This window comes from Cupressus sempervirens, chromosome 8 (genome assembly GCF_028749045.1).
Source record: "Cupressus sempervirens isolate cs-2001-9-10 chromosome 8, ASM2874904v1, whole genome shotgun sequence".
NCBI classification, from domain to species: Eukaryota; Viridiplantae; Streptophyta; class Pinopsida; order Cupressales; family Cupressaceae; genus Cupressus; species Cupressus sempervirens.
In genome coordinates this window covers 724,257,347-724,272,999 of record NC_143125.1, presented here as the reverse complement: position 1 = coordinate 724,272,999, position 15,653 = coordinate 724,257,347, and the positions used below count along the sequence as shown (strand labels likewise).

At 40.9% G+C, this 15,653-nt stretch overlaps 1 pseudogene; it reads right to left on the bottom strand.

Moving 5' to 3' along the window:
- The window catches only part of LOC149544490 (T-complex protein 1 subunit delta pseudogene), a 39,528-nt pseudogene extending 33,692 nt beyond the window's left edge, over positions 1–5,836 (bottom strand).
- Positions 5,837–15,653: the final 9,817 nt, after the last annotated feature.

The following is a 15,653-nucleotide window of genomic DNA, read 5'->3' as shown; positions in this document are numbered from 1 at the left end:
GGCAGAAGGTACATGAAAAACATCTTTTGAAATAATGGGAGAAATTTTGTCCATGAAAGACATCTTCTAATAGTATGAGGGAGGTGTGTAACATTCAAGGAGATGTACTATTTAGAGTGATTGATGTCAATCAGGAGAAATATTGAATTATATCAATGAGGGAGAATTGTGAACAATTAATTTCCATGCATGTAAGAATGAGAAAAGACGGATTGAGATTTGTTCCTATGAGCTAGAATGTGAACAACTAATGTTGATCCTAAGAATGAGGAAGTAGAGATGGAGAAGTGTTCCTATGATTTTTTAATTTGATTGATGAAGAAGATCTAAAAAGAAGAGAATGGTAGTAGCAACAGAGTTGGATTTGGTATTATTGGAGCTTAGATATTTTTCATCTATGTTTCCATCAATGCTAAAGGGGGAGATTGTTAACATGAATTTTTATGGTATTCCTTTTGGGGAGTATCCTAAGCATTGGAGAGATGGTTAGCATGATTGAAATGTTGCATTCATGATTGTGTGTGGCATTGATGTCAATATAGTATTGGTTTTGTGAAGATAGACAGAGTAGTAGACAAAGAATGAGGTGGTGTGGATTGTGTATTGATGATTAGGTCAAGAATAGTTGATAATATGTTCTATGTTGTGTCTTTATGAACTGGATATGTGTGTGTATAGAGAGTCAAAGACATGCAACAATTATTCAAGAATTATAGAGGACAGTGTGTAGATAGAGTACCTGAGAAGTGGTTTCTGATATTTGGATTGTTTCTCTTAATAGGAATAGAATTGTGATGAGAGAAGATAGATGGTGATATTAGATATCCTAATGATGACATCAGCAAGTGTGCAAGGTCAGAGGTCACACTTATGAGAATTTATAAAGACTATGAGTCAACAATGTTGTGTAATTGTAAAATGATTATAATATATTAATGAGTTCCTATTATAATTAATTGGGAAAGCCTCAAGATTGACTAAAGGAATTATTTTGAGGATATGGTATAAAGGAAGGTTATTTTATTTTTCATGAAGTGTGTGATTTATGTGTGAAGTGTGAATTGTAAAATTGATGTGTGAAGTTGGTAAATGTGTGTACATGATCCAAGGGATTGTTGGATATGAAGTTTGAAGATATGGTATTGAGATCAGAAGAGGATTGATCTAGTCAAGAGGATAGAGGAGTTAGATATTATTCATTTCTATTATTATGCTTGAGGAATAATATAGATATAAATTGGATAGTGAGTTTGGTGTTCTTTCCCATGAGCATATCTGCCTAATTGAAGAACAGCCCCCATGGAAGCTTTATTTTGATGGCTCATACACCTCTCATGGATCAGGGGTAGGAATATTATTAGTTACACCTCAAGGAGATTACATTCCAAAAGCCTTCAAGCTATAATTCCCTAGCACCAACAATATAGCAAAATATGAAGCTCTTGTAGCAGGATTAAAGATAGCTGCAGAATGGAATATCACTAAGTTACAAGTCTTTGGTGATTCCCAACTCATCATCAAACAAGTCTTAAATGAATATCAAACCAAAGATGAAAAGCTATTACCCTACAAAGAGCTAATTGAGCAGATGACCCAGCATTTTACAAAGCTTCAGTTTACACAAGTGCCATGAATGCAAAATAAAGCAGTAGACGCCATGGCCACTATCGGCTCGCTCTTGGAAATTCCCCAAGACGCTACGCAGTATGAATTTTTAGTTGAGCAGCTCCTCACACCTACTTATGTAAATGAGGATTCAAACTGTGTTTGTATCTTGGTTGGTCCCCAATCCCCTTGGTACCATGAAATCAATGCTTACCTTAACAATGGTATCATATCCCCTCACCTCACACACACCCAACGCCAGAACCTTATTCAAAAATCATCCCGCTATGTTATCATAGCCAATACCCTATATCGTCGAGGTTATCACGATACTCTCTCTCGATGTTTAGATGAAAATGAGGCTGTGATGGCATTAAAAGAAGTACATTCCAGACTTTGTGGTGCCCACACGAGTGGTATCAACAAGCTAGATCTCTTAGATGAGAAGAGACAACAAGCTTATGACCATCTCACAGTCTACCAAACTCGTCTCAAAAGGAATTTCAATAAGAAGGTGCTCCCATGACACTTTCAGCCAGGTGACATGGTCCTCAAAGAAAATATGAAAGTCCATGCAGATCGAGAAAAGAAAAGCAAGTTTGAACCTACATGGCTTGGTCCCTATGTGGTTACTACCTCCTTTGGCTCCGGAGCCTATCAATTATCTACACCAGAAGGAGAACTCTTGAATAATCCCACTAACATCATTCATCTTAAGAAGTTCTATGCTTGAAGATCCTTGGTATACCCAGCTTTTGAAAAATACAAAAAAAATAGTAAAGAGAAATAAGCGTCCAATGGTGAAAACTTGGCAATTCAAGCACCTTGGATAGGTACCTTGGTGAAAACCTGGTAATTCAGGCACCTTGTGTGCTAAAGACTAATCCATTATCTATCACTATCCTATCCCTCATCCATCCACCCACCATCCCATAAAACACCTGCTTGTTCCCTTGGTGTTCTAATCAAATATCCAAAATCTGATGGAGCTTGTCAATACCTCCTGTACAGCTTGTAAATCTTGTACCAAAGCTTGTATTATACCTTGTAAATCTTGTACCATAGCTTGTATATATTTGAATCTTGTCCAAAGCTTGTACCATATTCTAGCTTGTAAATAATATTGTATCCTAACCTGTATCCTATCACATGCACACACAGAATCCCATTTTCCTTAAGCTTTTCACAAACCATCTACCTATCCACCTATCAACTATTATAGACATCCCATCCTTCACAAACATTTCCATCTCACAAAAAACCAAAACATGAACAAACTTGTACATTTGTAACATATCTTGGTCTATCAGCTTGTACATCCTCTTTAGCTTAGCATCATTGTATCTATCTGGCTTTCGTGTTCGTTCATCTTTGGTCAACATCTTGCACACATCGCACACCTTGGTTAGATATTCCAATGCATCCTTTAGCTAGATCTCTTGTCACCAAAGTGTTATCCTTCTTAGTTCAACTTGCCAGACGCATCACTCATCCAGATCCATCAGCTTAGGTGCTCTCTGATAGATCCTTGTAGGATAAAGCTTTCCTCATGTCTGATCTTGGTCCGTTAGTACCTAGTCCTACCCATCTCGTTGGCAAACAGTACTCTTTTGGATTTTTTTCTTTCTTTTGATTTGGGATCTTCCCTTTTGGGTCTTGAAATATCTTTTCCAAGCAATCTACTTGTTCCCTCTTCAAGGTTGCCATGATCTTCCATATCATGGTATGCTGCGAATGGGGCAATTAGAGCGTAAGGTCTTGATCAGGTCTTTTGCTTGTTTTCTTTTTCTGCTTGTGGGTTACCTAGTGTCATTTCCATGCTGCTTCCTCTGGGATTCATGTGTGATATTGGGGCAATCCTTGTGTGTTTGTTTTGAGTGGGTTCGTCAGTCCTCTGGACGGTTGGTAAAAAGGCCTTGATGTTCTTAGTAACCCTGGCAATTAACCAACAATCCTATAGCAAATCTAGTGCTCAACTACATGGTGGTACTTCTCTTTGAAGTATCCCCCCGCTCAAAAAGCTTCAATGGATTCCCTTCATCTCCATTATCCCCCATCCATATCCTACATCTGTCGCTCCTACCCCAGCTTATGCATTAGTGTCTCTTTGAATCACTCCTCACGCTTAGCTTTAGGGATCCACAATCCTAGTCTTAGGGATCCACCAATCAAATCAATCCACCAAGCCTCATCTTTTGAGACCCACAATCCTAGTCCTAGGGATCTCCGAAACCCATCTTCCACCAATCTGACTCTTTGAAATCCTGTTGCATCAACTTTATCATTTTATCATCCATCTCCCTACCATGGATTCCTTTTATAGTGCTCCACTCCTCCATCTCCCCCCCCCCAATCGTGGAAAGTCTTAAGCTTGCTTTACTATTGTGCCTCTGATTTCCCTTTATCATTCTCCCGTAGTGAGAGTTTGAGCTAATTCAGCCCCTTCTCTTAGCCAACCTGCGTCTCAGCTCGTCTCAATTTCTTGTACTTTTCAAGAAATCGTCGAGCCTCATTTCTCTCCCCGCCACCTTCTTGAGGGGGCATCATCTAACTCTAGTCTCTCCTCTTCTTATCCGAGACTGGGGCAACCTTGTTGCTAAAAAATCTTCCTCGTGTCGTCTTCATTCGAACTTCTTTGAAATAGTGTTGTATCAACACTATGTCAAAGAGGGGGAAAATGTAGACACCTAAATTTGATTACACTGCTTTGGTAATCTAATTTAGCCATCTCTAAAGGCATCATTAATTAAATTCTTATTTAATTAATCCTTTGCCATCCCTAGTTGATTAATTTAATTAATCATCTATAGTCCTAATTGATAAATCAAATAATCTATTATTTATCAATTAAATCCTTTTCTCCTATCTAATTCCAAAAATCCCCATTTATTAAATAAATCTATTTGATAAATGAAATCTTCAAATTCAAAAACCCTTAACCTATCTCTAATCCTCCATTTAGCCTAATCCACCCCATCCACCCATACTAACCAAGCTTAGCCACTAACTCACCCACCCTCATTAATGTCATCCACTTGCACATCTCTAACATCCCTAATCTAATCCTAAACCCAAGCCTAATCCACCCCCTAATGTTGTCACATTCGTTAAACAAGTTTAAGACTTTCCTAATCCAAACCAAAGTCTCCCCTCAAAAAACTCAACCACTAAGTCATGAGTGCTCTTACAAAACATAAAAGACTCTTACAAGCCCACTCATGACTCTTACACCCATCTTCCACACTCTTTCCTCTTCCACACTCATTCCTCTTACATCCCTCTTACATACTCAACCCCACTCATCATGCCTTTAACCAACCCTTTACCCTACCCTCTCACACTCATCCTCCTTGTGACAAGTGTCACCTTCCCATTGGTGCTAAACAAGCACAATCCATGTGCTCTCCTTTGAGTGCATCCTAGCCCTCCTTAAGCCTTCATCCATCCTTGCATCTAAGCCCTCCATCCCTCTACCCCTTAGTCTATAAATTGAATCTCGTCCCAAGCCATTTCATCAACAATCTTTGAGCTAAAGTTACCATGCCATTTTGAGAGCCAAAAGCCATACCCATACCCTTATAATGCCAAATTGAGAGCTCACAAAGCTACCAATTTGCTATTATCCATTTCCACCATTGAAGCAACTTTGAGCATTTGAGCATACATCCACATCAAAGGACACATCTACAAAATCAAGGAAGCATGGAGTTTTTCCTTTTTTGGGTTTGCATTCTCTAATTGTTTCTTTTGTCTAATCTCATATGTGAATATAGTTTTAGTTTGTGAATGTTTGCTTTAATGTTAATGTTCTTTGCACACTAAGATTCTTGTTCTACATTTTGGCACGCCCGGTGGGACCCCACTATGGGTCATTTAATCATCCATTTTCATCTATATGTCATTTTTTCTAACCATCTAATGTTTGTTGTTGTTTGAGTGTGTTGTAGGGTGTTTTACTTATTTTTTCAGGTTAAAGAACACACTTAGGAAGAAGAAATACCATCTAAAAATCCAAAAGTAGCAAAAAAATTTTAAAATTCTGAAAAAAAAATTGTGTTTTTCAACTTTTTTTCGCGCAGTGTCGTCTCTGCAGTTTTGGCGTCTGCGCCTGCAAACTGTCATCTTCGCCGGCTACTTTGTCGTCTGCATAACCAAATCGACATCTCTGCATTTTGGCGTCTCTACCTAGTTTTTTGTTGTCGGCGCTGCCACTAGATTGTCGTTTGCGCATCCTCTACCGTCATCTCCGCAGATCCACGTCTCCGCCAGCTACACTGTCATCTCCGCAACCTGTTCTGTCGTCTCTACTGCCACCAACCCATATCGTCGTCTGCGAAAATTAGCGTCTACGCAAATCGACGTCTCCGCTTGTCACATATTTTTTGCGCCACAAAATCTGACCTGTCGTCTCCAAATACTAGCATCTTCGCATTTTAGTGTCTACGTATTTTGGCGTCTCCGCTTGATAGACCATTTTAAGAATTTTTACGCGTACGAAAAACAGCAAAAAAAGTTTTAAAAAAATTTTCTCATAGTTAAGCTCTCATTTTTGAAGATTTTGGCTAACTAACTAAATTGCTTTTCTTTTTTTTTCTTGTCTCATTGCAGGTTGGAGCACATATGGAACCACTAACCATGTTTCTTGTAGGTTTTCATGTTGCTAAAAAATAAACTTTAATGCTTAACCATTTGTCTTTGAATGCATGTTGCTAAAAAATGAACTTGAATGGTTAAACACATTTTTCATTGAATGAATATTGCTCAAAACACACTCTTGAATGCCATGGATTAAAATCAACTTTCCTTGGAATGCGTGCTTAAAACAACAAATCCAATCTTGAATGCCAAGGATCAATTAACCATTGCAATATCAAACACTTCATTTGGAGCTTCTAAAATTGAATAAAACAAATCTCTTTTCCACATGCAATCTAGGTAAAGTTTGATTTTTGGACATTTAACAATCTTTGTTAAGTTAAAATATAAATTTACAAAAATCAATTTGAGTAGTTCCTTGGACTCACCTCTTTTCTAATCACCCATCAAATATTAACCATTGGTTGCAATCTCAGTGTCATTTATGGGGATGGGTCTACTTGAAAAAGGTGTTAAATGTTCCACAATCTAACTCACTCACTTGGTCTTTGAATGTTTGCTTTAACTTTATCAAAATTCTTAAATGGCCAAAACTCTAGATTAAATCGATCACACTTCAAGTTTGGGCACTAAAATTGAACAACAACTGACGTGGAGAGCCTCTGGGCGCATGCTTGAAATCGAATCTCACACACTTTTATTTTGGGCTTAAAAAAATCTCACACTCAATCTTGAATGCCTTAAAGAAAATTAATCGATACTTGACGTGGAGGGCCTCCAGGCGCACGAGTTTGCTTTTGTTGACCCTAACTCTTCTTATTGTTTGCATTCTTCGATCAATTTACTTTTTTTGGCGCTTCAAGTTGGAATTGAACATTGTCTCTTAAACATGAGTGCTTGCAAAATCTAGATTAGCACACATAAGAGTCAGTTGGTAAAAGAACAAGCGTGTTTTTTAGCCCAAGGTCATCCAAGTCTTCTCTCCCCTTATCGTCTTTCGAGGCCATATTGGGTGCATAAGATTAGTATCCAAAACCTTGTTTCTTTTTAGGAGGCCTGCTTGGGGATTTCATCACCCCTTGGACGACCTCAACTCCAGCGTTCTGGCGGAGTATAAGAATCAGAAGGTGAATCGAAAGACACCTCTCTTGGGATCAAGATTTTGTCATTCAGGCTAAGCCTCAAGGAACTTTATACCCTTGAGAAGTGAAAGAGGAGAAGTGGGTTACCACTCCTCTCGGCTATGTGACATCCTTTTGGTCTCATCTACAGATTTAGGCCTCACATACCTTGCGTATATCAAGGACTCCCTAGCTAAACCAATTGTCAGCCTTGCAGAAAACCATCTAAGATGTTAATATGTTTGGAGTGACTAATCGAAACATTTGTAGAACATACACACTCCTCGGCGCAAGTATCACATTCTGAGAACCACAATCTTCTATCTGGGTGTTCCTATCTATTGCTTGTTTTTATTTTACTTGTTGAATGAATGTTTGCCAAACTTGGTCAATCCTAGCTTAGGGCACACTTAGCGTAGTCACTGCCTATTTTGGAAGTTGAACAAGTTGAAGCAAAACAACTAAATTTTTTCCCAAAGGCAAGCAAATTTAGGAATTTATGTCGGAACAACCCAAACCCAAACAGAAGTTTCACAAGGTCAAACTCAAGCCATCTCTAGCATACCAAGAACTTTCAACCAAGAGAAAAGAAATAAGACCAAGCCCACGAATTGCCAAACTCCACAAAGCAGAGGACAAAGCTATCGATGAAGCACTTCAAGTGGCCTAGTTAGAGCGCACCATCAAATTTAGCCAACATCCAGGAGTTAATCCTGCTTATGCCTTACCAACTAGGCATGATTTCTATGATTAGACACCCTTGTTTCTCCACATCTTCTTGGATAAGCTTCACTTTAGAGTCATCTTTGTAGAAAAGCCAGCCATCTTAGGTTATCCCCTTAAGCATTATTAGCTCATCCATCTCATTTAGAATCATACCATCTAGCCAGTAATCAAAAATTTGCACATCTAAGCTTTCAAAATTGTTGTCACCTTGCTAAAAGTTTGCCATTCCTAAAATCTTCCAAATCCACCAATCTCACCAAGGTTATCCCTTTGACAGAGCTTTGTCTAGGGTAATCTAGCTTTGCCACTTGTTATCCCTCATCACCTTGAGCTAAAGTTTGGGATCCACAAGTGGTCAATCTCATGTTCTTCCTAAAGGATCATCAGTCTATCCTTAAGTTGACATAATCACCACCAAGCTTGCACATAGGAAAGCAGACCTTTTGTGCTTTGACAACATATCTTTGAAGTTAGAATCCCCAACCCAATCCTCCTTAGGTTTTGTCATATAGCTTTGCCTCAACCTAGGAAATCATTTGCATAGAAAAGCCTTCCCCCTTTTGCATCCATCAGCATTATTACATCTCATCCCTAGGAGCATTTTTCATGCCACCCATCACTCGCTTAACCAAGAAGAAAGAAACAATGGAGCCCTATCATTTGGATCGAACAGCCTCACCCCCCTTGAGCACTCAGCCATCCTTCAGCCCAGAGCAAGCTATACCATCACCTACTGACATTGAAGCTTTCATGAACGAACCAGGAAATGCAGTATTGGTAAACGCCATTATAGACAAAAACAAAGAGACAATCATGGCTAATTTTCGAAGGGACAATGTAGGAACCTTTGACTTTGGAAGACCCCCTCCATTATCAGATCCATCTCACCCATTGTTTGGGCATCTGCCACCACCCATAGGCTCTTATGATCCAAATTATCCTCAATATATTCCAAAAGAAGAGCCTCCAGCCAATCCATATGACCCAACAGACCCAAACATACCATCATCCACCCAAGTTGAAATCTCCATGCCACAAGCCAACCCAGCCACCACCACTCCATCCTTGGTTCATACCTCTCCACTCCAAATCCCCTTTACTCAAAACACCTCACCGTTCAGCCCCTTCACTATTGCTGTTGCTCCCCAACCCAGCCTTCCAAATCCACCCATCTCCCAAATCAGTGCTAGCATCTTTGGCCAACCTCACCAATATACAACAGGGATGCCACCCATGGGGCCAAGTAATCAACCTTTCATCACCCCCAGCTTGTTCACCACAACCCAAAGTACAATCCCATCATTTCCATTAAGTCTTGGGAGCTCAATACCACCAGCCACAAATCCACAAGCTACTACCTTCACTCCACAAAGCTATCAAAACCCACAAGCTACTGCCAATCTTCTACCAAGCTCCCAAGTGACCCCAGCTCCCACCACCACTCTACCAAGCTTCCAAATCCAGCCACAAAGCTATCAAACCCCATCATTTCCATTCCCAAGCTTTCAATTCCCACCACCAACTAATCCACTACCTCCAATTACCAACTACTTTTCAATGCCATTTCTAGGAGGTAATCCACCACCCCAGCCAACCACCAATTATTTGCAGATACCATCCCAAATGGGGGCACAACCCACATATATTGGTCAAACCCCACAAGCCCTCCGATCCTTTCCCCAAGCCTCACAACCATCTTATACCTTACCTCCACAAAGAAATCCATTTATCCCATAGTCAGGTTATGTTCCTCAATCCCAACCTCAAATCCCATATCAATAGCAAGCCTCACAGCACATGTAGCAATATGTGCCACCTCCCCCTCAACAACCTGTCATCCACCATGCAGCTACCCAAACAATGTATAATCCCTATCAGCAAATCCCTCATAGCCATCCGTATTCAGTGGCCCCATCCAGCACATACCTACCTCAAGGCACTCCTACATTGGGGGCACCCCAACCATCACCTATCAATTCAGAGTGGGAGCAAATGAAGACAGCTCTGAAAGCCATCCAAGAAGGGAATCATCCAAAGACATTCAAGTTTGAGAATGTGTGTCCTTACCCATTTGACAGAGCCATTACCACGACACCATTTCCCAAACACTTTGAGGTACCTAAATTTGACAAATTCAGAAGAAAAGGAGACCCTGTCACACATATCAAAGAATTTTACATGCATTGTCAGGACGTGGCATACAATGATGTCTTCCTCTTGCACCTTTTTCCCAAAAGCTTGGCTGGACCAGCTCTTGAATGGTTTTATAGAATCCCCTATGGCACAATTAAAAACTTTGTTGAATTATCTGAGGCATTTGTAGCCCAATATGCCCATCTTGTTGAAACAGAGCTATCAATAGTTGATCTTGTCCACACCAAGCAAAAAGGTGGAGAAAGCCTTGCTGAATACCTGCAAAGATGGAAAACCCTTACCACCCGCATATCCTGCACCTTGCCAGAACGCCATGTGGTGAAAATGTTTATTGATAATGTACATCCCAGCTTGGCTCACCCCATGACCATGAACTGTTTGCAAACCTATAAGGATATCAAAGAGAAAGGAATTATTCTTGAGCAAGGACTCATCAAAGATGGTGTGGTAAAGATTTACAAAGAGGCCAACCAAAATCAATCACATTCCAATGACAAGTCTAGGTATTGGAACAAAAACAAGCATGTTGCAACAGATGGGGTTACTGACACCAGACATGTGAATATCGTTGGTCCTTCTCAAAACCAATCTAACCCACCATATCAAAAAAACAACCAAAAAGCTATCAATTACCAACAACGAAATAACCAAAGCTATCAAAATCACAATACAAGACCCAACTTTCAAGGGTCTAACAATCAAGCTAATGCCATCAATGTAGCTGCAGGGCAAAAGCCCAGATTCCAACCTGCATTTTTGAGAAATTGGCTAAGGAAAACCTCATCAAATTTCCTCCTACCCAGCAAATTGATCCAAGCCAATCCAAAGCTGCATGGTACAAGGACAATGAGTATTGCAAGTTCCATAGGGTAAACGGTCACACCACCCTCAGATGCATGAAACTAAAAGACTATGTGCAGGACCTCATTGATAAGAAGGAAATCACTGTTGGTGCCCAAACCTCTCCCAATGCAGGCTTACAAATTTATCAAAATGCTTTTCCTCCACACAACAACCAAAATCCTGGAAAAGCACCTATCCAAAACAACACCAACAACCGCCAGCCAAACCAACAGCATGGGAAGAACAATGACCATGCTTCATCCTATATAGACTATGGTAGCCTTATAGGTTGTATATCTGAGAAAGAGCCTTCTGTCAATGTTATCAATATCCGAGGACTAGACAATGAGTGTGTGGTCACCACTCGAAGAGCGCGATTTAACATTGCAGGCCCACCAGTTTCATCAGCACCATCAGCTCCATCAAAAAGCCGGTACAATATCTTGGAACACCTTGGGAACATGCTAGCCCAAATATCCATTTTAGACCTTCTCTGCACTAGTCCTGTGTACAAAGACATCCTTGACAGTGCTCTCATAGAATCTCGTGTCCCTTCTGATATCAATGCTACTAATTTTCGTAATCTTGTTGGACACCTTTCATCCTCATGTGCCCTATCTTTCAAACCCACCGACATACCCACGGTTGAGCCAGATCACACCCTTCCGCTTCGAATAGCCATCATGGTATCCAATTTTGCCGTGAAAAGAGTAATGATAGATAATGGATCAGCCTTGAACATTTGCACCCTAAAATTCATAAAACAAGCTGGGTATACTGAGGCAGATATGATCAGTGAGGTTATCACCATCAAAGCTTATGACAACTTGGAAAGGACCACAGAAGGGACTATTTTGCTACCAATCAAGGTTGGGCTGGTCATCCAAGAGACAGTTTTCCATGTTGTTGATCTAAACCTACCATTTAACATCCTCCTCGGTTGCCCATGGATTCATGCTATGAAGGCCATTCCATCCACCTACCATCAGTGCATCAAATTTTTTCATCAGGGCACTAAGGTAACCATCCACGCCGATCCAGAACCCTTTGCTTACTGCAATGCGGTTGAAGCTTCATATACAAACCATTGCCCTAGAATAGACATCGGCACAACCTTCGCCAGCTCATCCCACACTTGTAATGACGCAGAAACCATCCTCGCCTCCACCCTATCTACTGTAAAGATCAACAACAAAGGCTGTGGAGAATATAGTCTATCAGATGCATTTTTTGTCGGAGCAATCCCACTTGATCCACATACCCATGGACGGCCAACATATCACAAAGCTAAGGAGATTCCACAAATGGCTTGGCCCAACCACCTTTGTGTCCTCAAAAATGCCTCTTCATGAGGAGCTCACTCCAGATATCAACAATTGGTTACATAAGGATGCACCTCCAAGAAATCAAGCACGCCTTGATCACTTTAGCTAGAAGTATCCCCAACAACATAAGCTCATCACTAAAAAATGGAACTATCAAGGAGGTGGACTAGGACCAGAAGAAAGGGGCATGCAATGTCCCATCGAAGCACATAATTAGGAAATGAAGTCAGGTCTTGGCTTTGGCATACCCACAACTGGGGGCACCAACGAGAACGGTCACGCTTTTTCAAACATTCACCGCGACCTTGTCAAAATCAAAGACATTCCCAAGGAAGTTGAAAAGAGAACCTACGATGATATCCCAGACCAAATCTTCCTAGGAGACTCTGTTCTCCGAGAACTATCCATCCATCTCATTGACCTACCACTCGCTCATCCACAACTCATAGATTGGGACCAACCAAGTATAATACATATTGATGAGTTCGCATCAGAGGAAGCGCTTCTAAGATTCATGGGAGCCGAAACTCCTCATAAGAAGACAAAGTCAGATTCTGCCTACATCTACAAGCTAGATCCCAAGGGGTATTTTGGAGAAAATCCCCAACCTAGTTTTGATACACCCAAAACTGAAACTAAGGTAAATCTGGGACTAGCTAAGGCAGCAAAGAGAACCCCTCAGCAAGAAAATCTAGAGCCACAAGCAGAACATGAGGATTTAGTATTGCCTCCTCAAGATAATCGACCAGAGGTGTCTTCTATTCTAATAGAGGATACTAGAGAAGTCAACATTGGTTCTTCAGAGATCCCTAGAATTGTTCACATTGCTGCATCCCTATCACAAGACCAAGCTGACCTCCTCTTTGAGGTTTTACGAGAGAACATTGGTTGATTTTCATGGTCATATCAGGACATGCCAGGACTTGATCCAAAGCTTGTAGTTCATCATCTTGCAGTCGATCCAAAGATCAAGCCCGTCAGACAAAAGCTTAGAAAAATGCACCCCAAGGTGGCATTACTAGTCAAAGTTGAACTAGAAAGAATGCTAGCTGCTAAGGTTATCTGACCTATCGACTACTCAGAATGGATCTCCAACACGGTCCCTGTCACTAAGCCTTCTGGTGACATCAGAATCTGCACTGATTTTAGTAATCTTAACAAAGCTTGTCCAAAGGATGATTTTCCCTTGCCCAACATACATATGATTGTAGATCTTACAGCTGGACATGAAATTTTGTCCCTTATGGATGGATTTTTCGGGTATAATCAAATCAAGATTGCAGAAGAGGACCAGCATAAGATAGCATTCACTACCCCTTGGGGAACCTTTTGCTACACCATGATGCCTTTTGGCCTAAAGAATGTTGGGGCTACCTATCAAAGAGCTATGACAGCCATTTTCCATGATCTTATCCATAGCATTTTGGAGGATTATGTGGATGATATCCTAGTCAAATCTCACACCTTCATGGATCATCTTGCTGACTTGGAGAAAGTCTTTGATAGGTTGGCCCAATATCATCTCATGCTAAATCCCAAGAAGTGTGTCTTTGGGGTCACATCTGGCAAGCTTCTAGGCTTCATAGTTTCTAAATGAGGTATAGAGATCGACCCCAAAAAGGTCAAGGCTATCTTAAACATGCCTCCTCCCCAGACACTGCGACAGCTTTGCTCTCTTCAGGGAAAACTTCAATCTGTCTGGCACTTCATCTCCCAACTTGCAGATAAGTGTACACCGTTTTCACACTTGCTAAAGAAGAATGAGAACTTCAAGTGGGATCTTTTATGTCAGCGCAGCTTCAATTAGCTCAAGCAGTATCTCACCAATCCCCCTATCTTGGTTCCACCAGTTCCTGGTCATCCCTTGATCTTGTATATATCAGCAACACCTACTGCTCTAGGGGCACTTCTAGCACAACATGATGATTATAGCAGAGAGAGAGCCATCTACTATATCAGTAGAACCCTAGTTGGTTATGAACTCAATTACACTCCTATGGAAAAAGCTTGTTTGGCAGTTGTTTTCTCAACTCAAAAGCTTCGCCACTACATGCTAAGTCATACCATCCAACTAGTCTCCAAGATTGACCCTCTCAAGTATATGCTCTCCAGAATAGCACTTACAGGCCGTTTGGCCAAATGGTTTATGCTACTAAGTGAGTTTGACATCCAGTATGTGGACAGAAAGGCAATCAAAGGGCAAGCTATAGCAGATCACCTAGCTGATGCACCTCTAGTAGATGCATATCCTTTGCTCACAGAATTTCCAGATGAGCATATCTGCCTAATTGAAGAATAGCCCCCATGGAAGCTTTATTTTGATGGCTCATACACCTCTCATGGATCAGGGGCAGGAATATTATTAGTTACACCTCAAGGAGATTACATTCCAAAAGCCTTCAAGCTACAATTCCCTAGCACCAACAATATAGAAAAATATGAAGCTCTTGTAGCAGGATTAAAGATAGCTGCAGAATGGAATATCACTAAGTTACAAGTCTTTGGTGATTCCCAACTCATCATCAAACAAGTCTTAAATGAATATCAAACCAAAGATGAAAAGCTATTACCCTACAAAGAGCTAATTGATCAGATGACCCAGCATTTTACAAAGCTTTAGTTTACACAAGTGCCACGAATGCAAAATAAAGCAACAGACGCCATGGCCACTATCGGCTCGCTCTTGGAAATTCCCCAAGACGCTACGCAGTATGAATTTTTAGTTGAGCAGCTCCTCACACCCGCTCATGCGAATGAGGATTCAAACCGTGTTTGTATCTTGGTTGGTCCCCAATCCCCTTGGTACCATGAAATTCATGCTTACCTTAACGATGGTATCATATCCCCTCACCTCACATGCACCCAACGCTAGAACCTTATTCGAAAATCATCCTGCTATGTTATCATAGCCAATACCCTATATCGTCAGGGTTATCACAATACTCTCTCTCGATGTTTAGATGAAAATGAGGCCGAGATGGCATTAAAAGAAGTACATTCCGAACTTTGCGGTGCCCACACAAGTGGTATTGTCCTAGCACGACAAATCCTTAGAGCAGGCTACTATTGGCCTACCATTGAAGAAGACTCTTGTGACTTTGTCAGAAAGTGTCTCCCATGTCAGCAGCATGCAAATCTTGTGCACGCTCCAGCACAAGATCTACAGCCTATTGCACCACCTTGGCCTTTCGCTTGTTGGGGCCTTGATCTAGTTGGAACTATCACCCCTCTCTCATCTGATGGACATAAATGGATAATAACAGCTACAAACTATTTCACTAAG